Source organism: Phyllobates terribilis, unplaced genomic scaffold (genome assembly GCF_046119375.1).
Source record: "Phyllobates terribilis strain yellow unplaced genomic scaffold, ASM4611937v1 Scaffold_74__1_contigs__length_7073193, whole genome shotgun sequence".
NCBI classification, from domain to species: domain Eukaryota; kingdom Metazoa; phylum Chordata; class Amphibia; order Anura; family Dendrobatidae; genus Phyllobates; species Phyllobates terribilis.
In genome coordinates this window covers 2914226-2937134 of record NW_027362834.1, presented here as the reverse complement: position 1 = coordinate 2937134, position 22909 = coordinate 2914226, and the positions used below count along the sequence as shown (strand labels likewise).

Genomic DNA, 22909 nt, shown 5'->3' with positions numbered 1-22909 from the left:
CTGAAACGTTGTCTCCTTCTGCTGGAACACTGACTTCTTTCATTTAATGCCTGCAGACTATAAAAGAGAACCCAACCCAAAAAGTTTGGTTGATTAGTCTGTGGCATTCTGTTAAACTGTTGCTTATGGCGGTCTCTGTGAGCTTCTCAGCGACATTCAGCCAGCCAGGTATCCTGCCTGCAGTAGATGGAATGTGGTAATGGAACGCTGGCTGCGCGTGTCATAATAGGCTCTGAGCCTTTATATACCTGTGCACAGCAGCAGCCACCTTCAGTCTGCTGCTGGACAGCCAGCAGCAGCAGCAGCAGGAGAGGTATGTAATCAGGAGCCCTCCTGCTAAGGGTAGACAGCTGCTCGTTCCACCCCACCCCCCGCCTTAATTGGTTCTCCTCCCTTCCAACGGTGTTGAGGCGGGTGGGAACAGCAGGGGGTGAAGGTGCTGTGTTTAAAGAGGTGGAGTTATGCAGATCTAAAACGCGTGGATTGCAGCAGCAGCAAGCCGAAAAGTGCAGGCATGTAAGCGATCTAGAGGTTGACAACATGTCTTCTTAACGGGAGTCCAGGAGCTCATCTCCACAAATGGACTTTTCAGGATCCTTGGGTGGCTCCGTAGTTTGAAACCAATTCTGGTTATCGCTTCTCGGCCTTTTGGCTAAGATCAAGTGTAGTATCTGTTCTTATCAGTTTAATATCTGATACGTCCCCTATCTGGGGACCATATATTAAATGGATTTTTAGAACAGGGAGATGGAAAAAGAGCTTGCTCTGTCCACTCCACGCATTGACCTGGTATTGCAGTATCTCCAGGACCGGTGCACCCCTTCTTTAATGCAGTTTCTAAAATCAGAAAGAATTGAATTCAATGTTTTTTGTTCATTTTGCTTGTTTGTCGGATTTGGGGATGGACTCTTTGGCTTTGCTTTTCTTCTCCTCATTGGATTTTTCATGTTCAAAGTTGCAGAAGCCAGATTACAAGCTCATTTTGGTTCAACTTCAGCAACTGTGCATTGCATTGCCATGTAATGTGATGCAATGCTATCTTTCTAGCTCTCCCTTTTTACTTCCTTTTGGATAAACAGACATATTAGGCAAGCATTTTGGAGCTTTCACCTAAATAACTACAGGTGGTGAGATAAGCTGCACAATATAATTGACCTTTCAGTATATTGTTGCACACACACCATCTATTTAGCAAATGCCCTTGTTATCAACAGCAGCCTTTTAAACTCACCTGAGCTAACAGGTATGTGCGCTGGTTACTCTGCTGCGCTTAAAATTTCTTTTTTGGTTTGCTACAATGCCTTTTCTGAAACGTTGTCTCCTTCTGCTGGAACACTGACTTCTTTCATTTAATGCCTGCAGACTATAAAAGAGAACCCAACCCAAAAAGTTTGGTTGATTAGTCTGTGGCATTCTGTTAAACTGTTGCTTATGGCGGTCTCTGTGAGCTTCTCAGCGACATTCAGCCAGCCAGGTATCCTGCCTGCAGTAGATGGAATGTGGCAATGGAACGCTGGCTGCGCGTGTCATAATAGGCTCTGAGCCTTTATATACCTGTGCACAGCAGCAGCCACCTTCAGTCTGCTGCTGGACAGCCAGCAGCAGCAGCAGCAGGAGAGGTATGTAATCAGGAGCCCTCCTGCTAAGGGTAGACAGCTGCTCGTTCCACCCCACCCCCCGCCTTAATTGGTTCTCCTCCCTTCCAACGGTGTTGAGGCGGGTGGGAACAGCAGGGGGTGAAGGTGCTGTGTTTAAAGAGGTGGAGTTATGCAGATCTAAAACGCGTGGATTGCAGCAGCAGCAAGCCGAAAAGTGCAGGCATGTAAGGGATCTAGAGGTTGACAACATGTCTTCTTAACGGGAGTCCAGGAGCTCATCTCCACAAATGGACTTTTCAGGATCCTTGGGTGGCTCCGTAGTTTGAAACCAATTCTGGTTATCGCTTCTCGGCCTTTTGGCTAAGATCAAGTGTAGTATCTGTTCTTATCAGTTTAATATCTGATACGTCCCCTATCTGGGGACCATATATTAAATGGATTTTTAGAACAGGGAGATGGAAAAAGAGCTTGCTCTGTCCACTCCACGCATTGACCTGGTATTGCAGTATCTCCAGGACCGGTGCACCCCTTCTTTAATGCAGTTTCTAAAATCAGAAAGAATTGAATTCAATGATTTTTGTTCATTTTGCTTGTTTGTCGGATTTGGGGATGGACTCTTTGGCTTTGCTTTTCTTCTCCTCATTGGATTTTTCATGTTCAAAGTTGCAGAAGCCAGATTACAAGCTCATTTTGGTTCAACTTCAGCAACTGTGCATTGCATTGCCATGTAATGTGATGCAATGCTATCTTTCTAGCTCTCCCTTTTTACTTCCTTTTGGATAAACAGACATATTAGGCAAGCATTTTGGAGCTTTCACCTAAATAACTACAGGTGGTGAGATAAGCTGCACAATATAATTGACCTTTCAGTATATTGTTGCACACACACCATCTATTTAGCAAATGCCCTTGTTATCAACAGCAGCCTTTTAAACTCACCTGAGCTAACAGGTATGTGCGCTGGTTACTCTGCTGCGCTTAAAATTTCTTTTTTGGTTTGCTACAATGCCTTTTCTGAAACGTTGTCTCCTTCTGCTGGAACACTGACTTCTTTCATTTAATGCCTGCAGACTATAAAAGAGAACCCAACCCAAAAAGTTTGGTTGATTAGTCTGTGGCATTCTGTTAAACTGTTGCTTATGGCGGTCTCTGTGAGCTTCTCAGCGACATTCAGCCAGCCAGGTATCCTGCCTGCAGTAGATGGAATGTGGCAATGGAACGCTGGCTGCGCGTGTCATAATAGGCTCTGAGCCTTTATATACCTGTGCACAGCAGCAGCCACCTTCAGTCTGCTGCTGGACAGCCAGCAGCAGCAGCAGCAGGAGAGGTATGTAATCAGGAGCCCTCCTGCTAAGGGTAGACAGCTGCTCGTTCCACCCCACCCCCCGCCTTAATTGGTTCTCCTCCCTTCCAACGGTGTTGAGGCGGGTGGGAACAGCAGGGGGTGAAGGTGCTGTGTTTAAAGAGGTGGAGTTATGCAGATCTAAAACGCGTGGATTGCAGCAGCAGCAAGTCGAAAAGTGCAGGCATGTAAGGGATCTAGAGGTTGACAACATGTCTTCTTAACGGGAGTCCAGGAGCTCATCTCCACAAATGGACTTTTCAGGATCCTTGGGTGGCTCCGTAGTTTGAAACCAATTCTGGTTATCGCTTCTCGGCCTTTTGGCTAAGATCAAGTGTAGTATCTGTTCTTATCAGTTTAATATCTGATACGTCTCCTATCTGGGGACCATATATTAAATGGATTTTTAGAACAGGGAGATGGAAAAAGAGCTTGCTCTGTCCACTCCACGCATTGACCTGGTATTGCAGTATCTCCAGGACCGGTGCACCCCTTCTTTAATGCAGTTTCTAAAATCAGAAAGAATTGAATTCAATGTTTTTTGTTCATTTTGCTTGTTTGTCGGATTTGGGGATGGACTCTTTGGCTTTGCTTTTCTTCTCCTCATTGGATTTTTCATGTTCAAAGTTGCAGAAGCCAGATTACAAGCTCATTTTGGTTCAACTTCAGCAACTGTGCATTGCATTGCCATGTAATGTGATGCAATGCTATCTTTCTAGCTCTCCCTTTTTACTTCCTTTTGGATAAACAGACATATTAGGCAAGCATTTTGGAGCTTTCACCTAAATAACTACAGGTGGTGAGATAAGCTGCACAATATAATTGACCTTTCAGTATATTGTTGCACACACACCATCTATTTAGCAAATGCCCTTGTTATCAACAGCAGCCTTTTAAACTCACCTGAGCTAACAGGTATGTGCGCTGGTTACTCTGCTGCGCTTAAAATTTCTTTTTTGGTTTGCTACAATGCCTTTTCTGAAACGTTGTCTCCTTCTGCTGGAACACTGACTTCTTTCATTTAATGCCTGCAGACTATAAAAGAGAACCCAACCCAAAAAGTTTGGTTGATTAGTCTGTGGCATTCTGTTAAACTGTTGCTTATGGCGGTCTCTGTGAGCTTCTCAGCGACATTCAGCCAGCCAGGTATCCTGCCTGCAGTAGATGGAATGTGGCAATGGAACGCTGGCTGCGCGTGTCATAATAGGCTCTGAGCCTTTATATACCTGTGCACAGCAGCAGCCACCTTCAGTCTGCTGCTGGACAGCCAGCAGCAGCAGCAGCAGGAGAGGTATGTAATCAGGAGCCCTCCTGCTAAGGGTAGACAGCTGCTCGTTCCACCCCACCCCCCGCCTTAATTGGTTCTCCTCCCTTCCAACGGTGTTGAGGCGGGTGGGAACAGCAGGGGGTGAAGGTGCTGTGTTTAAAGAGGTGGAGTTATGCAGATCTAAAACGCGTGGATTGCAGCAGCAGCAAGTCGAAAAGTGCAGGCATGTAAGGGATCTAGAGGTTGACAACATGTCTTCTTAACGGGAGTCCAGGAGCTCATCTCCACAAATGGACTTTTCAGGATCCTTGGGTGGCTCCGTAGTTTGAAACCAATTCTGGTTATCGCTTCTCGGCCTTTTGGCTAAGATCAAGTGTAGTATCTGTTCTTATCAGTTTAATATCTGATACGTCCCCTATCTGGGGACCATATATTAAATGGATTTTTAGAACAGGGAGATGGAAAAAGAGCTTGCTCTGTCCACTCCACGCATTGACCTGGTATTGCAGTATCTCCAGGACCGGTGCACCCCTTCTTTAATGCAGTTTCTAAAATCAGAAAGAATTGAATTCAATGTTTTTTGTTCATTTTGCTTGTTTGTCGGATTTGGGGATGGACTCTTTGGCTTTGCTTTTCTTCTCCTCATTGGATTTTTCATGTTCAAAGTTGCAGAAGCCAGATTACAAGCTCATTTTGGTTCAACTTCAGCAACTGTGCATTGCATTGCCATGTAATGTGATGCAATGCTATCTTTCTAGCTCTCCCTTTTTACTTCCTTTTGGATAAACAGACATATTAGGCAAGCATTTTGGAGCTTTCACCTAAATAACTACAGGTGGTGAGATAAGCTGCACAATATAATTGACCTTTCAGTATATTGTTGCACACACACCATCTATTTAGCAAATGCCCTTGTTATCAACAGCAGCCTTTTAAACTCACCTGAGCTAACAGGTATGTGCGCTGGTTACTCTGCTGCGCTTAAAATTTCTTTTTTGGTTTGCTACAATGCCTTTTCTGAAACGTTGTCTCCTTCTGCTGGAACACTGACTTCTTTCATTTAATGCCTGCAGACTATAAAAGAGAACCCAACCCAAAAAGTTTGGTTGATTAGTCTGTGGCATTCTGTTAAACTGTTGCTTATGGCGGTCTCTGTGAGCTTCTCAGCGACATTCAGCCAGCCAGGTATCCTGCCTGCAGTAGATGGAATGTGGCAATGGAACGCTGGCTGCGCGTGTCATAATAGGCTCTGAGCCTTTATATACCTGTGCACAGCAGCAGCCACCTTCAGTCTGCTGCTGGACAGCCAGCAGCAGCAGCAGCAGGAGAGGTATGTAATCAGGAGCCCTCCTGCTAAGGGTAGACAGCTGCTCGTTCCACCCCACCCCCCGCCTTAATTGGTTCTCCTCCCTTCCAACGGTGTTGAGGCGGGTGGGAACAGCAGGGGGTGAAGGTGCTGTGTTTAAAGAGGTGGAGTTATGCAGATCTAAAACGCGTGGATTGCAGCAGCAGCAAGCCGAAAAGTGCAGGCATGTAAGGGATCTAGAGGTTGACAACATGTCTTCTTAACGGGAGTCCAGGAGCTCATCTCCACAAATGGACTTTTCAGGATCCTTGGGTGGCTCCGTAGTTTGAAACCAATTCTGGTTATCGCTTCTCGGCCTTTTGGCTAAGATCAAGTGTAGTATCTGTTCTTATCAGTTTAATATCTGATACGTCCCCTATCTGGGGACCATATATTAAATGGATTTTTAGAACAGGGAGATGGAAAAAGAGCTTGCTCTGTCCACTCCACGCATTGACCTGGTATTGCAGTATCTCCAGGACCGGTGCACCCCTTCTTTAATGCAGTTTCTAAAATCAGAAAGAATTGAATTCAATGTTTTTTGTTCATTTTGCTTGTTTGTCGGATTTGGGGATGGACTCTTTGGCTTTGCTTTTCTTCTCCTCATTGGATTTTTCATGTTCAAAGTTGCAGAAGCCAGATTACAAGCTCATTTTGGTTCAACTTCAGCAACTGTGCATTGCATTGCCATGTAATGTGATGCAATGCTATCTTTCTAGCTCTCCCTTTTTACTTCCTTTTGGATAAACAGACATATTAGGCAAGCATTTTGGAGCTTTCACCTAAATAACTACAGGTGGTGAGATAAGCTGCACAATATAATTGACCTTTCAGTATATTGTTGCACACACACCATCTATTTAGCAAATGCCCTTGTTATCAACAGCAGCCTTTTAAACTCACCTGAGCTAACAGGTATGTGCGCTGGTTACTCTGCTGCGCTTAAAATTTCTTTTTTGGTTTGCTACAATGCCTTTTCTGAAACGTTGTCTCCTTCTGCTGGAACACTGACTTCTTTCATTTAATGCCTGCAGACTATAAAAGAGAACCCAACCCAAAAAGTTTGGTTGATTAGTCTGTGGCATTCTGTTAAACTGTTGCTTATGGCGGTCTCTGTGAGCTTCTCAGCGACATTCAGCCAGCCAGGTATCCTGCCTGCAGTAGATGGAATGTGGCAATGGAACGCTGGCTGCGCGTGTCATAATAGGCTCTGAGCCTTTATATACCTGTGCACAGCAGCAGCCACCTTCAGTCTGCTGCTGGACAGCCAGCAGCAGCAGCAGCAGGAGAGGTATGTAATCAGGAGCCCTCCTGCTAAGGGTAGACAGCTGCTCGTTCCACCCCACCCCCCGCCTTAATTGGTTCTCCTCCCTTCCAACGGTGTTGAGGCGGGTGGGAACAGCAGGGGGTGAAGGTGCTGTGTTTAAAGAGGTGGAGTTATGCAGATCTAAAACGCGTGGATTGCAGCAGCAGCAAGCCGAAAAGTGCAGGCATGTAAGGGATCTAGAGGTTGACAACATGTCTTCTTAACGGGAGTCCAGGAGCTCATCTCCACAAATGGACTTTTCAGGATCCTTGGGTGGCTCCGTAGTTTGAAACCAATTCTGGTTATCGCTTCTCGGCCTTTTGGCTAAGATCAAGTGTAGTATCTGTTCTTATCAGTTTAATATCTGATACGTCCCCTATCTGGGGACCATATATTAAATGGATTTTTAGAACAGGGAGATGGAAAAAGAGCTTGCTCTGTCCACTCCACGCATTGACCTGGTATTGCAGTATCTCCAGGACCGGTGCACCCCTTCTTTAATGCAGTTTCTAAAATCAGAAAGAATTGAATTCAATGTTTTTTGTTCATTTTGCTTGTTTGTCGGATTTGGGGATGGACTCTTTGGCTTTGCTTTTCTTCTCCTCATTGGATTTTTCATGTTCAAAGTTGCAGAAGCCAGATTACAAGCTCATTTTGGTTCAACTTCAGCAACTGTGCATTGCATTGCCATGTAATGTGATGCAATGCTATCTTTCTAGCTCTCCCTTTTTACTTCCTTTTGGATAAACAGACATATTAGGCAAGCATTTTGGAGCTTTCACCTAAATAACTACAGGTGGTGAGATAAGCTGCACAATATAATTGACCTTTCAGTATATTGTTGCACACACACCATCTATTTAGCAAATGCCCTTGTTATCAACAGCAGCCTTTTAAACTCACCTGAGCTAACAGGTATGTGCGCTGGTTACTCTGCTGCGCTTAAAATTTCTTTTTTGGTTTGCTACAATGCCTTTTCTGAAACGTTGTCTCCTTCTGCTGGAACACTGACTTCTTTCATTTAATGCCTGCAGACTATAAAAGAGAACCCAACCCCAAAAGTTTGGTTGATTAGTCTGTGGCATTCTGTTAAACTGTTGCTTATGGCGGTCTCTGTGAGCTTCTCAGCGACATTCAGCCAGCCAGGTATCCTGCCTGCAGTAGATGGAATGTGGCAATGGAACGCTGGCTGCGCGTGTCATAATAGGCTCTGAGCCTTTATATACCTGTGCACAGCAGCAGCCACCTTCAGTCTGCTGCTGGACAGCCAGCAGCAGCAGCAGCAGGAGAGGTATGTAATCAGGAGCCCTCCTGCTAAGGGTAGACAGCTGCTCGTTCCACCCCACCCCCCGCCTTAATTGGTTCTCCTCCCTTCCAACGGTGTTGAGGCGGGTGGGAACAGCAGGGGGTGAAGGTGCTGTGTTTAAAGAGGTGGAGTTATGCAGATCTAAAACGCGTGGATTGCAGCAGCAGCAAGCCGAAAAGTGCAGGCATGTAAGGGATCTAGAGGTTGACAACATGTCTTCTTAACGGGAGTCCAGGAGCTCATCTCCACAAATGGACTTTTCAGGATCCTTGGGTGGCTCCGTAGTTTGAAACCAATTCTGGTTATCGCTTCTCGGCCTTTTGGCTAAGATCAAGTGTAGTATCTGTTCTTATCAGTTTAATATCTGATACGTCCCCTATCTGGGGACCATATATTAAATGGATTTTTAGAACAGGGAGATGGAAAAAGAGCTTGCTCTGTCCACTCCACGCATTGACCTGGTATTGCAGTATCTCCAGGACCGGTGCACCCCTTCTTTAATGCAGTTTCTAAAATCAGAAAGAATTGAATTCAATGTTTTTTGTTCATTTTGCTTGTTTGTCGGATTTGGGGATGGACTCTTTGGCTTTGCTTTTCTTCTCCTCATTGGATTTTTCATGTTCAAAGTTGCAGAAGCCAGATTACAAGCTCATTTTGGTTCAACTTCAGCAACTGTGCATTGCATTGCCATGTAATGTGATGCAATGCTATCTTTCTAGCTCTCCCTTTTTACTTCCTTTTGGATAAACAGACATATTAGGCAAGCATTTTGGAGCTTTCACCTAAATAACTACAGGTGGTGAGATAAGCTGCACAATATAATTGACCTTTCAGTATATTGTTGCACACACACCATCTATTTAGCAAATGCCCTTGTTATCAACAGCAGCCTTTTAAACTCACCTGAGCTAACAGGTATGTGCGCTGGTTACTCTGCTGCGCTTAAAATTTCTTTTTTGGTTTGCTACAATGCCTTTTCTGAAACGTTGTCTCCTTCTGCTGGAACACTGACTTCTTTCATTTAATGCCTGCAGACTATAAAAGAGAACCCAACCCAAAAAGTTTGGTTGATTAGTCTGTGGCATTCTGTTAAACTGTTGCTTATGGCGGTCTCTGTGAGCTTCTCAGCGACATTCAGCCAGCCAGGTATCCTGCCTGCAGTAGATGGAATGTGGCAATGGAACGCTGGCTGCGCGTGTCATAATAGGCTCTGAGCCTTTATATACCTGTGCACAGCAGCAGCCACCTTCAGTCTGCTGCTGGACAGCCAGCAGCAGCAGCAGCAGGAGAGGTATGTAATCAGGAGCCCTCCTGCTAAGGGTAGACAGCTGCTCGTTCCACCCCACCCCCCGCCTTAATTGGTTCTCCTCCCTTCCAACGGTGTTGAGGCGGGTGGGAACAGCAGGGGGTGAAGGTGCTGTGTTTAAAGAGGTGGAGTTATGCAGATCTAAAACGCGTGGATTGCAGCAGCAGCAAGCCGAAAAGTGCAGGCATGTAAGGGATCTAGAGGTTGACAACATGTCTTCTTAATGGGAGTCCAGGAGCTCATCTCCACAAATGGACTTTTCAGGATCCTTGGGTGGCTCCGTAGTTTGAAACCAATTCTGGTTATCGCTTCTCGGCCTTTTGGCTCAGATCTGTAATGGGTCTAGTCATTTGGCTGTCTGTGCGTTAACTCTTGTCCCTGTGGCATCGCCATTTTATGGCTTAAGTCACTTGCTGCTATAAGGAGTTGGCCAGTAGACACGACTAGCGATAATGGGACGCATTCGATACGCTGGGCCCGGTGAGGCTCGAGTGAAGTTTGGAACCCAGATTGATGTGGAAGAAGGCAAAGAAGGAATCTTTACCCTCAGCTTCGTGGTGAAGGAGATTTTGTTTGGACTCCTTGAAGTGAAGAAGGAAGAAATCTTGTGCCTCCAGCAATTCAAAAGCAAGTATAATCTTGTATTTACTTCTATGGCTGTTTGCAACAATTTCTATGATTGTTTGAAAAAGAATCTGGACAATCAATATTTGGATGGGCTGACTTTTGTCATCTTGTATTGCTCCAAAGAGGTACCTCTGACTGTTTTCATGTACAACCCACATGTGGACTTGGCTTTGATTTATGCCTTTCTAAATAGGCACTGCTATATTACCAAGGTGGCAGTAAAAGTCATGAATGAGGAGGAACTATGGACCGGTAAATATCGTTTCATGGTCAAGTTCCGGGAAAGTCCTGATGAACCAGGGGGTATACATTATCCTCCATCAAATTTTTCCATTGGGAGTGAACGGGGTTACCTGTTCTTCCCCAATGCGCCCAGGTTTTGTCGTCATTGTAGGAGGTATGGCCATACTCAGGAAGCATGCGACATCAGACAGATTATTTGCAGGAAGTGCAATGAGGTGGGTCATTCTTCCAATAATTGCAAAAATGAAATAGTCTGTAATCTCTGCGGAGAGAAGGGGCATGCCTTCAGAGACTGTATATTCCATCCTGGTTCATATGCAGGGGCAGCGGGAAGGGGAAGGAGAAGAAATGAATCTCCTGCACCCACAGCTACAACTCCGACTGCTCCAACTCCGACTGCTCCGATATCTACTCTGGCTTTCCTGGATGAGGAGGAGGCTCGGGTTGCTTTTCCAGAACTGGTTCGTGTGAATGTAAGAGGAAATATGGAGCTGGCACCTGAGCCACCGGTGCAGAGGGCCGCGTCTGTGGCTTCAGATGTCAGTGAGTCTGAGACAATAACTGATGATCGTATAGGCATGGAAGTGGCCCCGGTGGAGGATCTGGAGGCTGAAATTCCAGACATGATGGTTACATTGCAGGGGGAAGAGGAGTCTGATCTGACCAGAACACCGCATGTGGCCTGGAGCGATGTCGTTTCTGACCTTGAGGAGGAGGGAGGTCAGGGGGACTTTGACCCCCAGCGGCGGGATTATAGTTCAGATGAAGATGGAGGCGCTTCAGTGAAGAAAAAGAAGAAAACTGAACCATCCTTTTCCCCTTTAAGTGACTGCAGTGTGAGTCCAGCCCGGGTGTACCCTACTGCATCCGATCCCCAAGATGTGTCTTTTTTGGGGGAAGGCACAAACTACGATATCTGCACGTCCAGCGTCCTACCCCCAGAAGGGTTAGGATGATGTACAGGTGGGCATGTTGTCGTGACCTGCCACATCAAATTAATAGATGGGTGCCCAAGTTGCTCTCAGCATCTTGTCGCTAAATGTTAGGCTGATTAAATCTGAGTCGAGAAGAGTGGCAATTTTGGACTACTTGAGCAACTTGGATGCGGACGTATACTGTGTCCAGGAGTGTGGGATCTCCGATCCCTTAAGTGAAAATGCATGGCCTTTAGGTCAAAGTGTGTGGTCTGGTTCTGTATGTAATAAAAATTGTGGGGTAGGTGTTTTGGTGAAGGGTTATAGTGTTAAGATAGAAAGTTACATGGTGGTGGAGGCGGGGAGGTGTGTAATATGTAAGTTAAATTGTAGGGGGTGGAGGGTTAGGGTGGTAAATATGTATGCACCAATAGATAAAGGGGAGAGGCTGGAAATTTTTGAGAAATTATGTTTTTTTTTATCTGGCAAAATGCCAATAATTTTTGTTGGAGATTTCAATTGTGTGACGGAGGGGGATAAGATGGATGTTACAGGTAAAAGACTCAAGAGTCTTGTGGCGGATTTTTCCTTACAGGATGCTGCGGAAGTTTTTTTAGGTAATCCACCTCCTGCGACCTATAAGGCCGACAGGGGAGGAATAGAGTCTAGAATAGACCGTATCTTCTTTTCTTCACAAAATGTTATTTGTAGGAATTTCCAGCAGGAAGATGTTCCCTTCTCTGACCATGTGTGTTTGAGGGCACGTCTAGAAGGTAAGATTTCCTTTGTATATGGTGGTGGCGTGTGGAAACTTAATGTGCGTTTGCTGGAAGATAATAGGATCATGCGTGATTTTAGGCGAATGTATGTTAGGTGGAGGGATAAAAAAAGTGATTTCAGGAATGTGCTTGAGTGGTGGGACTGGATGAAGAGTGAGATTGGTTTTTTCTTTAGAAAAAGGGGCAGGAGGAAAGCAGCAATGAATAGAGCAAAATTTAATGATTTAAGCTCTAGACTGGAGTGGCTGAGGAAGTTAAGGATGATTGGAGTGGATGTGGATGTTTTGATGTGTCAAGTGAAAGAAGAGATTAAGAAATATATTGAGGGTAAAGGGAAAGAAATTATTTACCGTTCTAAGATTGAACATTTGGAGAAAAATGAGAAATGCACAAGGTTTTTTTTCAAAAAAGTTTTTGGGAAGAAAGTAGATATGGATGAGGTGGTGAATGGTGATGGGGTGTGTGTGAGTGGGAAGGATGTGATGCAGGAGGTGGTGTTGTTTTATAAGGAGTTGTATGGGGAAAAATGGGTTGATGATAGGATGTTGACTGATGCTTTGGGGTGTTTAGAAGGTTGTTTGGGTGAGGATGAACGTGAAATATTGGATGATGTAATTGTGTTGGATGAAGTTAAAAAAGTGGTGATGTCTGCGAGTAAGAATAAAACACCTGGGAAGGATGGACTGCCCGTGGAGTTATATGTTAAGGAATGGGACACGATGGGAAATGACTTATTGGAGGTGTGCCAGTATATGTTCACGGAGAATATGTTGAGTGAATCTATGAGAGATGGGGTGGTGGTTTTGGTTCATAAGAAAGGTGATAAAAAGGATTTGGGGAATTGGAGGCCAATCACCCTTTTGAATGCAGACTATAAGGTGTTTAGTAAATTGTTGGCTAGCCGGATGCGGGAAGTGATTGGCGGTGTGGTGGATGAAGATCAAGTGTGTGCAGTGCCTGGGAGAAGTATGACTGAAAATTTGGTGTTGTTGCGTGATGTGATTGGGGATTGTATGAGTCGTAAGCAGAAATGTTTGTTGTTTTCGGTTGATTTTGAAAAAGCTTTTGACCGTGTGTCACATAGCTTTATGTTTAAGGTTTTGTCTAAGATGGGTTATTCCAGGAATTTTGTAAACTGTGTTAGGAGTTTGTATTGTAATGTTTCAAGTGAATTTTTGGTGAATGGGTGGTTGAGTGAGAAAGTGAGAATTAAATCAGGAGTGCGTCAGGGGTGCCCTATGTCCCCTTTTTTGTTTATTAGTGTGATTGAAGTATTGATGTGTATGGTTAGGAAGGATAAGGTTATGAGAGGTGTGATGATTCCTGGGAGTAATGGAAAGGATGTGAGAATTCTAGGTTACATGGATGATGTAGTGATTGTGAGTGGGAATATGGCTGTGATGAGTAGGGCAAGGTTGATATTAAGTTTGTTTTGTAGTGTCTCAGCTTTTAAGGTCAATTGGACTAAGAGTTCCTTTAAATGTTTTGGTGAGAGGAATGTACGGATGGATGGTGTGAGGTGTGAGGATGGTGCAATAAAGGTGCTTGGGATTAAGTTTAATGATGATTTGAAAGGAAATGAGAGTTGGGAAGATTGTGGGGTGAGAGTGGTGCGCAAGTTGAATTTCTGGCGAATGAGAGAATTAACTCTGACTGGGAAAGTTCTGATTATTAAGGCGGTTATTTTGCCTATTTTGTTGTTTGTTGCGAATGTATATCCTGCTGCTTTTAAGAAAATTAGGAAAACTGAGAAATTCATCTTTAATTTTCTTTGGGGAAGTCGCATGGAGAAATTGAAACGGGAATATGTCTATAAGTTATGTGTAAATGGTGGTTTGGATTTTCCAAATATTGATTTCTTTTTAGGGATTAGTTACGTGAAAATGGTGGTGGTGGTTCTAGGGAAAAGTAATAAGTGTGCTTATATGATGAAGTATTCGGCTGGATGGATGCTTTATGGCTTAAAGTGGGTCAAAAGGGATGCTAGAGTGCCTGTTGCTTTTAAGTGTCCTGTATGGTATGGTTGTGTTGAGAAATTTGTAAGGAAGTATGATTTGTTGTCCGTTAACATGAGTGATTTTAGGCAAAAGAAGAAAGTCATTAGGATGGTGCGTGAGCGTGAGGTGGTATGTAATATCCATGGGTTGAGAGGGGAGGAAGTAACCGAGATGTGGAGAAAATTAAGTATAGATGGTGTGACTAACAGACAGAGAGATATCGCTTGGATGATATTGCATGACATTTTGCCTGTTAGGGATGTGCAAAAGAAGAGGGATTTAGTTAAATCTGAGGTATGCCCGAGGGATGGATGTGGTTTGAGAGAGCATGTTAGACATATGGTATGGGATTGTGATTTTGCATATGATGTATGGAAGGGTATAGGGGGACTTTGTAAGGAATTGGTGGGTGTAAAGTATGTTAATTGGAAACTTGCTATGTTTGGGATGGGTGCATGTAGTAGAATTAAGGATAGGATTTTATGGTTGTTGGTGGTGTGTGTAATTGAAAGTTTGTGGGATGCGAGGAATTTGTTAGTTTTTAAAAGGAAGAAAATGTCAGTTAATGAATGTTTGAGATTGATTCTGTCACGTATGTATGTAATATACCTCTGGGATCAGGAACGTGGAAGTATTATAGATGCTGAAGGGATCTGGAAGTTTAAAAAGTGGAGGTTTTTGGTAAAGTTTAATTAGTAGTGTATAATGTACCTGATGATAAGGTTTGGTTTTAATTTTGATTATATACCAAGTGTGATGAAAGGCTAAGTGTCAATGAAAGGCTTTTGTAAGTCGATTTGATTGAGCTTATGCTCCGGCCTATCTGATTTGGTTAAAAAAAAAAAAAAAAAAAAAATCTGTTCTTATCAGTTTAATATCTGATACGTCCCCTATCTGGGGACCATATATTAAATGGATTTTTAGAACAGGGAGATGGAAAAAGAGCTTGCTCTGTCCACTCCACGCATTGACCTGGTATTGCAGTATCTCCAGGACCGGTGCACCCCTTCTTTAATGCAGTTTCTAAAATCAGAAAGAATTGAATTCAATGCTTTTTGTTCATTTTGCTTGTTTGTCGGATTTTGGGATGGACTCTTTGGCTTTGCTTTTCTTCTCCTCATTGGATTTTTCATGTTAAAAGTTGCAGAAGCCAGATGACAAGCTCATTTTGGTTCAACTTCAGCAACTGTGCATTGCATTGCCATGTAATGTAATGTAATGCAATGCTATCTATCTAGCTCTCCCTCTATACTTCCTTTTGGATAAACAGACATATTAGGCAAGCATTTTGGAGCTTTCACCTAAATAACTACAGGTGGTGAGATAAGCTGCACAATATAATTGACCTTTCAGTATATTGTTGCATACACCATCTATTTAGCAAATGCCCTTGTTATCAACAGCAGCCTTTTAAACTCACCTGAGCTAACAGGTATGTGAGCTGGTTACTCTGCTGCGCTTAAAATTTCTTTTTTGGTTTGCTACAATGCCTTTTCTGAAACGTTGTCTCCCTCTGCTGGAACACTGACTTCTTTCATTTAATGCCTGCAGACTATAAAAGAGAAACCAACCCAAAAAGTTTGGTTGATTAGTCTGTGGCATTCTTTTAAACTGTTGCTTATGGCGGTCTCTGTGAGCTTCTCAGTGACATTCAGCCATCCAGGTATCCCGCCTGCAGTAGACGGAATGTGGCAATGGAACGCTGGCTGCGCGTGTCATAATAGGCTCTGAACCTTTATATACCTGCGCACAGCAGCAGCCACCTTCAGTCTGCTGCTGGACAGCCAGCAGCAGCAGCAGCAGGAGAGGTAATTAATCAGCAACCCTCCTGCTAAGGGTAGACAGCTGCTCGTTCCACCCCCCCCCCCGCCTTAATTGGTTCTCCTCCCTTCCAACGGTGTTGAGGCGGGTGGGAACAGCCGGGGGTTGAGGGTACTGTGCTAAAAGAGGTGGAGTTATGCAGATCTAAAACGCGTGGATTGCAGCAGCAGCAAGCCGAAAAGTGCAGGCATGTGAGGGATCTAGAGGTTGACAGCATGTCTTCTTAACGGGAGTCCAGGTGGCCATCTCCACAAATGGACTTTTCAGAATCCTTGGGTGGCACCGTAGTCGGAAACCAATTCTGGTTATCGCTTCTCGGCCTTTTGGCTAAGATCAAGTGTAGTATCTGTTCTTATCAGTTTAATATCTGATACGTCCCCTATCTGGGGACCATATATTAAATGGATTTTTAGAACAGGGAGATGGAAAAAGAGCTTGCTCTGTCCACTCCACGCATTGACCTGGTATTGCAGTATCTCCAGGACCGGTGCACCCCTTCTTTAATGCAGTTTCTAAAATCAGAAAGAATTGAATTCAATGCTTTTTGTTCATTTTGCTTGTTTGTCGGATTTTGGGATGGACTCTTTGGCTTTGCTTTTCTTCTCCTCATTGGATTTTTCATGTTAAAAGTTGCAGAAGCCAGATGACAAGCTCATTTTGGTTCAACTTCAGCAACTGTGCATTGCATTGCCATGTAATGTAATGTAATGCAATGCTATCTATCTAGCTCTCCCTCTATACTTCCTTTTGGATAAACAGACATATTAGGCAAGCATTTTGGAGCTTTCACCTAAATAACTACAGGTGGTGAGATAAGCTGCACAATATAATTGACCTTTCAGTATATTGTTGCACACACACCATCTATTTAGCAAATGCCCTTGTTATCAACAGCAGCCTTTTAAACTCACCTGAGCTAACAGGTATGTGAGCTGGTTACTCTGCTGCGCTTAAAATTTCTTTTTTGGTTTGCTACAATGCCTTTTCTGAAACGTTGTCTCCCTCTGCTGGAACACTGACTTCTTTCATTTAATGCCTGCAGACTATAAAAGAGAAACCAACCCAAAAAGTTTGGTTGATTAGTCTGTGGCATTCTTTTAAACTGTTGCTTATGGCGGTCTCTGTGAGCTTCTCAGAGACATTCAGCCATCCAGGTATCCCGCCTGCAGTAGACGGAATGTGGCAATGGAACGCTGGCTGCGCGTGTCATAATAGGCTCTGAGCCTTTATATACCTGCGCACAGCAGCAGCCACCTTCAGTCTGCTGCTGGACAGCCAGCAGCAGCAGCAGCAGGAGAGGTAATTAATCAGCAACCCTCCTGCTAAGGGTAGACAGCTGCTCGTTCCACCCCCCCACCCCCGCCTTAATTGGTTCTCCTCCCTTCCAACGGTGTTGAGGCGGGTGGGAACAGCCGGGGGTTGAGGGTACTGTGCTAAAAGAGGTGGAGTTATGCAGATCTAAAACGCGTGGATTGCAGCAGCAGCAAGCCGAAAAGTGCAGGCATGTGAGGGATCTAGAGGTTGACAGCATGTCTTCTTAACGGGAGTCCAGGTGGCCATCTCCACAAATGGACTTTTCAGAATCCTTGGGTGGCACCGTAGTCGGAAACCAATTCTGGTTATCGCTTCTCGGCCTTTTGGCTAAGATCAAGTGTAGTATCTGTTCTTATCAGTTTAATATCTGATACGTCCCCTATCTGGGGACCATATATTAAATGGATTTTTAGAACAGGGAGATGGAAAAAGAGCTTGCTCTGTCCACTCCACGCATTGACCTGGTATTGCAGTATCTCCAGGACCGGTGCACCCCTTCTTTAATGCAGTTTCTAAAATCAGAAAGAATTGAATTCAATGCTTTTTGTTCATTTTGCTTGTTTGTCGGATTTTGGGATGGACTCTTTGGCTTTGCTTTTCTTCTCCTCATTGGATTTTTCATGTTAAAAGTTGCAGAAGCCAGATGACAAGCTCATTTTGGTTCAACTTCAGCAACTGTGCATTGCATTGCCATGTAATGTAATGTAATGCAATGCTATCTATCTAGCTCTCCCTCTATACTTCCTTTTGGATAAACAGACATATTAGGCAAGCATTTTGGAGCTTTCACCTAAATAACTACAGGTGGTGAGATAAGCTGCACAATATAATTGACCTTTCAGTATATTGTTGCATACACCATCTATTTAGCAAATGCCCTTGTTATCAACAGCAGCCTTTTAAACTCACCTGAGCTAACAGGTATGTGAGCTGGTTACTCTGCTGCGCTTAAAATTTCTTTTTTGGTTTGCTACAATGCCTTTTCTGAAACGTTGTCTCCCTCTGCTGGAACACTGACTTCTTTCATTTAATGCCTGCAGACTATAAAAGAGAAACCAACCCAAAAAGTTTGGTTGATTAGTCTGTGGCATTCTTTTAAACTGTTGCTTATGGCGGTCTCTGTGAGCTTCTCAGTGACATTCAGCCATCCAGGTATCCCGCCTGCAGTAGACGGAATGTGGCAATGGAACGCTGGCTGCGCGTGTCATAATAGGCTCTGAACCTTTATATACCTGCGCACAGCAGCAGCCACCTTCAGTCTGCTGCTGGACAGCCAGCAGCAGCAGCAGCAGGAGAGGTAATTAATCAGCAACCCTCCTGCTAAGGGTAGACAGCTGCTCGTTCCACCCCCCCCCCCGCCTTAATTGGTTCTCCTCCCTTCCAACGGTGTTGAGGCGGGTGGGAACAGCCGGGGGTTGAGGGTACTGTGCTAAAAGAGGTGGAGTTATGCAGATCTAAAACGCGTGGATTGCAGCAGCAGCAAGCCGAAAAGTGCAGGCATGTGAGGGATCTAGAGGTTGACAGCATGTCTTCTTAACGGGAGTCCAGGTGGCCATCTCCACAAATGGACTTTTCAGAATCCTTGGGTGGCACCGTAGTCGGAAACCAATTCTGGTTATCGCTTCTCGGCCTTTTGGCTAAGATCAAGTGTAGTATCTGTTCTTTTAAGAACACAAGAGCTACGATCTACACTTGACGAGAGCGATCGAACTCAGAAGGAGAAGAGCTTCGGAGCCCAGCTGACATCGGAGAAGGAAGGCGGATATCGGTGGGAGGAAGAAGCTCTAAAGAATCCAGAAGAAGACGAAGACTCGGAGAAGAATTGGGCTGTCCTGTGGAATCTTCGAGGAAGAAAATCATCGAGACAAAGACCTTTCTTGGAATTTGTCCAGAACACGACGGGAGAAGAATCTGCATAGCTCCACCCATTCCGGGAAGAGTTCCAGATCCAGCTCCAAGAAGTAACTGCAGGAGGAAAGCCATGGCAAGCGCTGCGAGGAAGGCCGAAAAGAAGAGCCTGGAGCCGGGGACAGCCAGGAGGGCCCAGCCAGGAGCCGATTCTGACCCCAAGGACTCTGCCTCCACGAATGGCCAGCAGAAGGGACCCCAGAAGCCCCGCCACGAAGCTCCAGCCCTGGAGCCATGGATGCGGCAGACGGTGGCCCTGAAGCTGAAGGAAGTGGATGGGAGGGTGCCGGACATGTCCTCGGACGTGTTCTGCCAGAAGATGCTGCTGGATCGAGGCTTCTCCAGGTCGGACACCCTCAGCATCCAGACCTTCTTGACGGGGATCTTCTTCGTCACCTTCGCCACTGTGAACACCTGCAGGAGGTTCTGGGAAATGGTAAGCGCAAAAGGACCGGATAATTCTTTCTCTGCCTTTACAGGTAGCTGCCCTATCCAGAGGGACGAAAGGAGGATCACGGTCTCCATGCGCAACCCGCACACCCCAGGCCAAGACATCTGTACCTTCCTGAGACGCTTCTGTTTGGTTGTGAAGGAACCCTCTCACATCCTGAATGGACTCGGCTTCTGGACAGGTAAGTGGTCGGTGACCGTTAGACTTCACAGGGACCTGGCGTACTCAGACGGACTTCGGCACCTGCCCCCGACATTCTCCCTGGGCAACTCCTACGGCCTCATCTATTACCCGGACATGCCGCGGAACTGCAGGAGATGCGGCAAGAACGGCCACGAGATGAAGAACTGCAAGGAGGATGCCTGCAGGATTGGTCGAGTGACGGGACACAGCTCGAAGGACTGCCCGAAGAAGACGTCCTGCAACCTGTGTGGGCTGGCGGCTCATCTGTACAAGGATTGCCCCAAGCGTGAGAGATCCTGGGCATCGGTGGTTGCGACGACCCCAGCTCCGGAGGACAAGGCCCCGACGACCAGGCCTGTGAAGGTCAAGGACGCGACGACCAAGGCCCCAGCGGCCAAGGCCGAGACGACCAAGGCCAAAGCGGTCAAGGAGTCGGTGGCCAAAGCCCCAGCGACGGTCCCAGCAGCTCCGAAGCAGAAGAAAAAGTCAAAGGAGGGTAAGAGTTCTGTCACCCCTCTCTCGATCCCTCCCCCTGCCACCCCCGTCCAATCCCCCCCCACCCCGGCCACCCCTGCTGAGGATTCCACTTCCTCTTCCTCCTTCCCCTACTCCTCAGCAGGTGTCCTTTCCCCTGCCCCGGCAGCCACTCTCCCTCCCCAGACCATGGTAGCGGTGGAATTAACCTTTCCTCCACCTGCCGCTATCTATTCCGAGGAGGATTTTCCCCTTCTTGTCTCCCCAGTTCCAACTCGGGGAAAGAGGAAGGTGGAGGACAGCCCTGCTACTGAATCCTCCAAAAAGAAGATTCTGGATTTCGTAGGCGAAAAGTAGGATACCCTTCCTGAGCCAGAAGAGATGGAGCACATGGTTGAGACCCTGGTGGCCGAGCCAGAAGAGGAGGAACTGGTGGTCGCCGAGATCGAGGCCGCACTGCTTGACCAGATGGAGGAAGAGGGCCTGCTGGTGATCCCGTCACCAGCAGTCAACACCGACGAGGGACCACCCGACCGGAGTGGTAACTAAGGTGTATTGCCTGCGCTAACTTTTTCTTTTTTCCCTACATGATGGCTAATATTAACTTATTTTCCATTAATGTCAGGAGCATCAAGGACAAGTTCAGACGTCAGACTATTTATGCCTTCCTTACTTCCCAGTTGTGTGATGTTTATATGTTGCAGGAATGTTCCCTTCCCTCCTCTAGGTCCTTCAAACATCTGGCCAGGGAGTGGTCCCACGGTCCATCCTACTGGTCCGGTGGGGGTGACTGCAAGTCTGCGGGGGTCGCAATTCTGATCAGGGGGGGCGCATTCACGCTTGAGTCCGTCCAGGAGCTCATCTGCGGCAAGGCTCTTGTTGTAGATGGCAACTGGGCGGGAGAACCTGTCAGGTTCATCAACGTGTATGCGTCCCCACTGAAGAATGAGTGTTTGGAGCTTTTCCAGACCCTGCGGCTTCAGCTTGCCACCACCAGGACCTTAGTGATGGCCGGGGATTTCAACTGCCCCATCGAGGAGGATGGTCGTAGTTCTGGCACATCTGCCAAGTTGGACATCACGTCCAAGCTGCTCATCGAGATGGTAACCGAGGCCTCTCTTCAGGACGTGGTGGGCTCCATGGGGAGAGGCTCCACAAACTATTCGTGGAGCCGACCCGATGGCTCACTCCGCTCCAGGATTGACTTTGTGTTCACCTCTCGGGCAGTCAGGCAGAGTAGGCACTCGATGGTCCCCTGCTTCTTCTCCGACCACAGAGCCATTCACTTACAAGGTGTCCTCGGCGACGGTTTTCCGTCCGGCCCCGGCTCCTGGAAGCTGAATTGTGCTCTGCTGGCTCAGGATGAAGTCGTGGAGGAGCTGAGAGCAGCCTACGCAATGTGGCAGTCCTACAAGGGTAGCTTCCAAACAGTCTCTGATTGGTGGGAATATGTTAAACTTGAGTTTCGCTGTTTCTTTCAGGCCAAGGGTCGACAACAGGCGTGTGAGAAGAGGAGGGACTTCAGAGGGCTGCAGCGCGAGCTGCGGTCGCTGCAGGACCTTCTTCACTGCGGCTGGGACGTGAGGGAGGAGCTGGAGGAGACCAAGAAGAGCCTGAAAAGGCACTTTGAGGAGGAGTCCAAGCGAATCGTCTTCCGTTCCAAAGTGGAGAATCTGGAGAAGGGTGAGAAATGTAACTCATTCTTTTTCAGGAAACTTCATGCCGGTCACACGCCCCTGAACGAGCTGCGAGACGAGAGCGGAAACATGCGACGTGGGAAGGAGGACGTGATGAAGGTCGTCAGCGACTTCTACAGCGAACTCTACTCCCACAAGACTACCGACCCCGACGCTGCTGATAAGTTCCTGTCAGGTATCACTAACCATCTTGATCCTGCAGGCACGGCAGCCTTTGACAAACCTCTGATGGTGGGCGAATTGCTCTCTGCCGCTAAATCCTTTAGGACCGGCAGGACCCCGGGCAGTGATGGTCTTCCAGCGGAGCTCTATGTAGCGCTGGGAGACCTCATCTGTCCGGACCTGTTGGACCTGTACGAGGAGATGGTGGTGGAGGGTAGAATGCCTCCATCTTTGAGGGAAGGAATGGTCACGATCCTGTACAAGCGGAAGGGAGAGAGGTGCGACCTGAGGAATTGGCGTCCCATCACTCTGCTCAACGTGGACTACAAGATCCTGGCCAAGACGATGGCGACACGACTTAAGACGGTCATCGGACGGATCATCCACCCGGACCAGACCTGCGGCATCCCTGGACGTCGCATCGCAGACAGCCTCGCTCTCGTGCGGGACACGGTCGAGTACATCAAGGTCCGCCGCGCACACGCGGCCCTGGTCTCCTTGGATCAGGAGAAGGCCTTCGACCGGGTTTCCCACGAGTTCATGGGCCGAGCTCTGCACCGGTTAGGTTTGGGTAACATGTTTTGTTCGTATGTCCGTCTGATGTATTTTGATATCCACAGCTCGGTGTTGGTGAACGGCTGGAAGACTGACCCCTTCCCTGTCCTCTCTGGGGTCAGACAAGGCTGCCCTCTATCACCTCTTCTTTTTGTTTGTGTTATAGAACTCTTCGCAGAGGCTATCCGGCAGAATGGAGAGATCAGAGGGATCACCGCACCGGGTCCGGGACGACACGAGGTCAAGTGCTCGCTCTACATGGACGACGTCACCGTCTTCTGCGCTGATCGTGGTTCAGTCGACGCCCTCGTCCA

General features: G+C 46.6%; 10 non-coding genes and 1 pseudogene across 10 annotated transcripts; all 11 read left to right on the top strand.

The window, feature by feature from the left end:
* The first annotated feature begins 632 nt into the window (after nucleotides 1-632).
* Nucleotides 633-823, top strand: LOC141195125 (U2 spliceosomal RNA). The gene has a single exon (XR_012267731.1). It is a non-coding gene; the product is annotated as a U2 spliceosomal RNA (small nuclear RNA).
* Nucleotides 824-1938: 1115 nt separating this feature from the next.
* Nucleotides 1939-2129, top strand: LOC141195124 (U2 spliceosomal RNA). The gene has a single exon (XR_012267730.1). It is a non-coding gene; the product is annotated as a U2 spliceosomal RNA (small nuclear RNA).
* A 1115-nt stretch (nucleotides 2130-3244) lies between these two features.
* On the top strand, nucleotides 3245-3435 carry LOC141195915 (U2 spliceosomal RNA). Its single transcript, XR_012268486.1, has one exon. It is a non-coding gene; the product is annotated as a U2 spliceosomal RNA (small nuclear RNA).
* A 1115-nt stretch (nucleotides 3436-4550) lies between these two features.
* Nucleotides 4551-4741, top strand: LOC141195122 (U2 spliceosomal RNA). The gene has a single exon (XR_012267728.1). It is a non-coding gene; the product is annotated as a U2 spliceosomal RNA (small nuclear RNA).
* A 1115-nt stretch (nucleotides 4742-5856) lies between these two features.
* LOC141195121 (U2 spliceosomal RNA) lies at nucleotides 5857-6047 on the top strand. Its single transcript, XR_012267727.1, has one exon. It is a non-coding gene; the product is annotated as a U2 spliceosomal RNA (small nuclear RNA).
* Nucleotides 6048-7162: 1115 nt separating this feature from the next.
* On the top strand, nucleotides 7163-7353 carry LOC141195120 (U2 spliceosomal RNA). The gene has a single exon (XR_012267726.1). It is a non-coding gene; the product is annotated as a U2 spliceosomal RNA (small nuclear RNA).
* Nucleotides 7354-8468: 1115 nt separating this feature from the next.
* LOC141195119 (U2 spliceosomal RNA) lies at nucleotides 8469-8659 on the top strand. Its single transcript, XR_012267725.1, has one exon. It is a non-coding gene; the product is annotated as a U2 spliceosomal RNA (small nuclear RNA).
* Nucleotides 8660-14851: 6192 nt separating this feature from the next.
* On the top strand, nucleotides 14852-15039 carry LOC141196333 (U2 spliceosomal RNA). The gene has a single exon (XR_012268882.1). It is a non-coding gene; the product is annotated as a U2 spliceosomal RNA (small nuclear RNA).
* A 1119-nt stretch (nucleotides 15040-16158) lies between these two features.
* LOC141195118 (U2 spliceosomal RNA) lies at nucleotides 16159-16349 on the top strand. The gene has a single exon (XR_012267724.1). It is a non-coding gene; the product is annotated as a U2 spliceosomal RNA (small nuclear RNA).
* Nucleotides 16350-17472: 1123 nt separating this feature from the next.
* Nucleotides 17473-17663, top strand: LOC141195116 (U2 spliceosomal RNA). Its single transcript, XR_012267722.1, has one exon. It is a non-coding gene; the product is annotated as a U2 spliceosomal RNA (small nuclear RNA).
* A 1119-nt stretch (nucleotides 17664-18782) lies between these two features.
* Nucleotides 18783-18880, top strand: LOC141196420 (U2 spliceosomal RNA; annotated as a pseudogene).
* Nucleotides 18881-22909: the final 4029 nt, after the last annotated feature.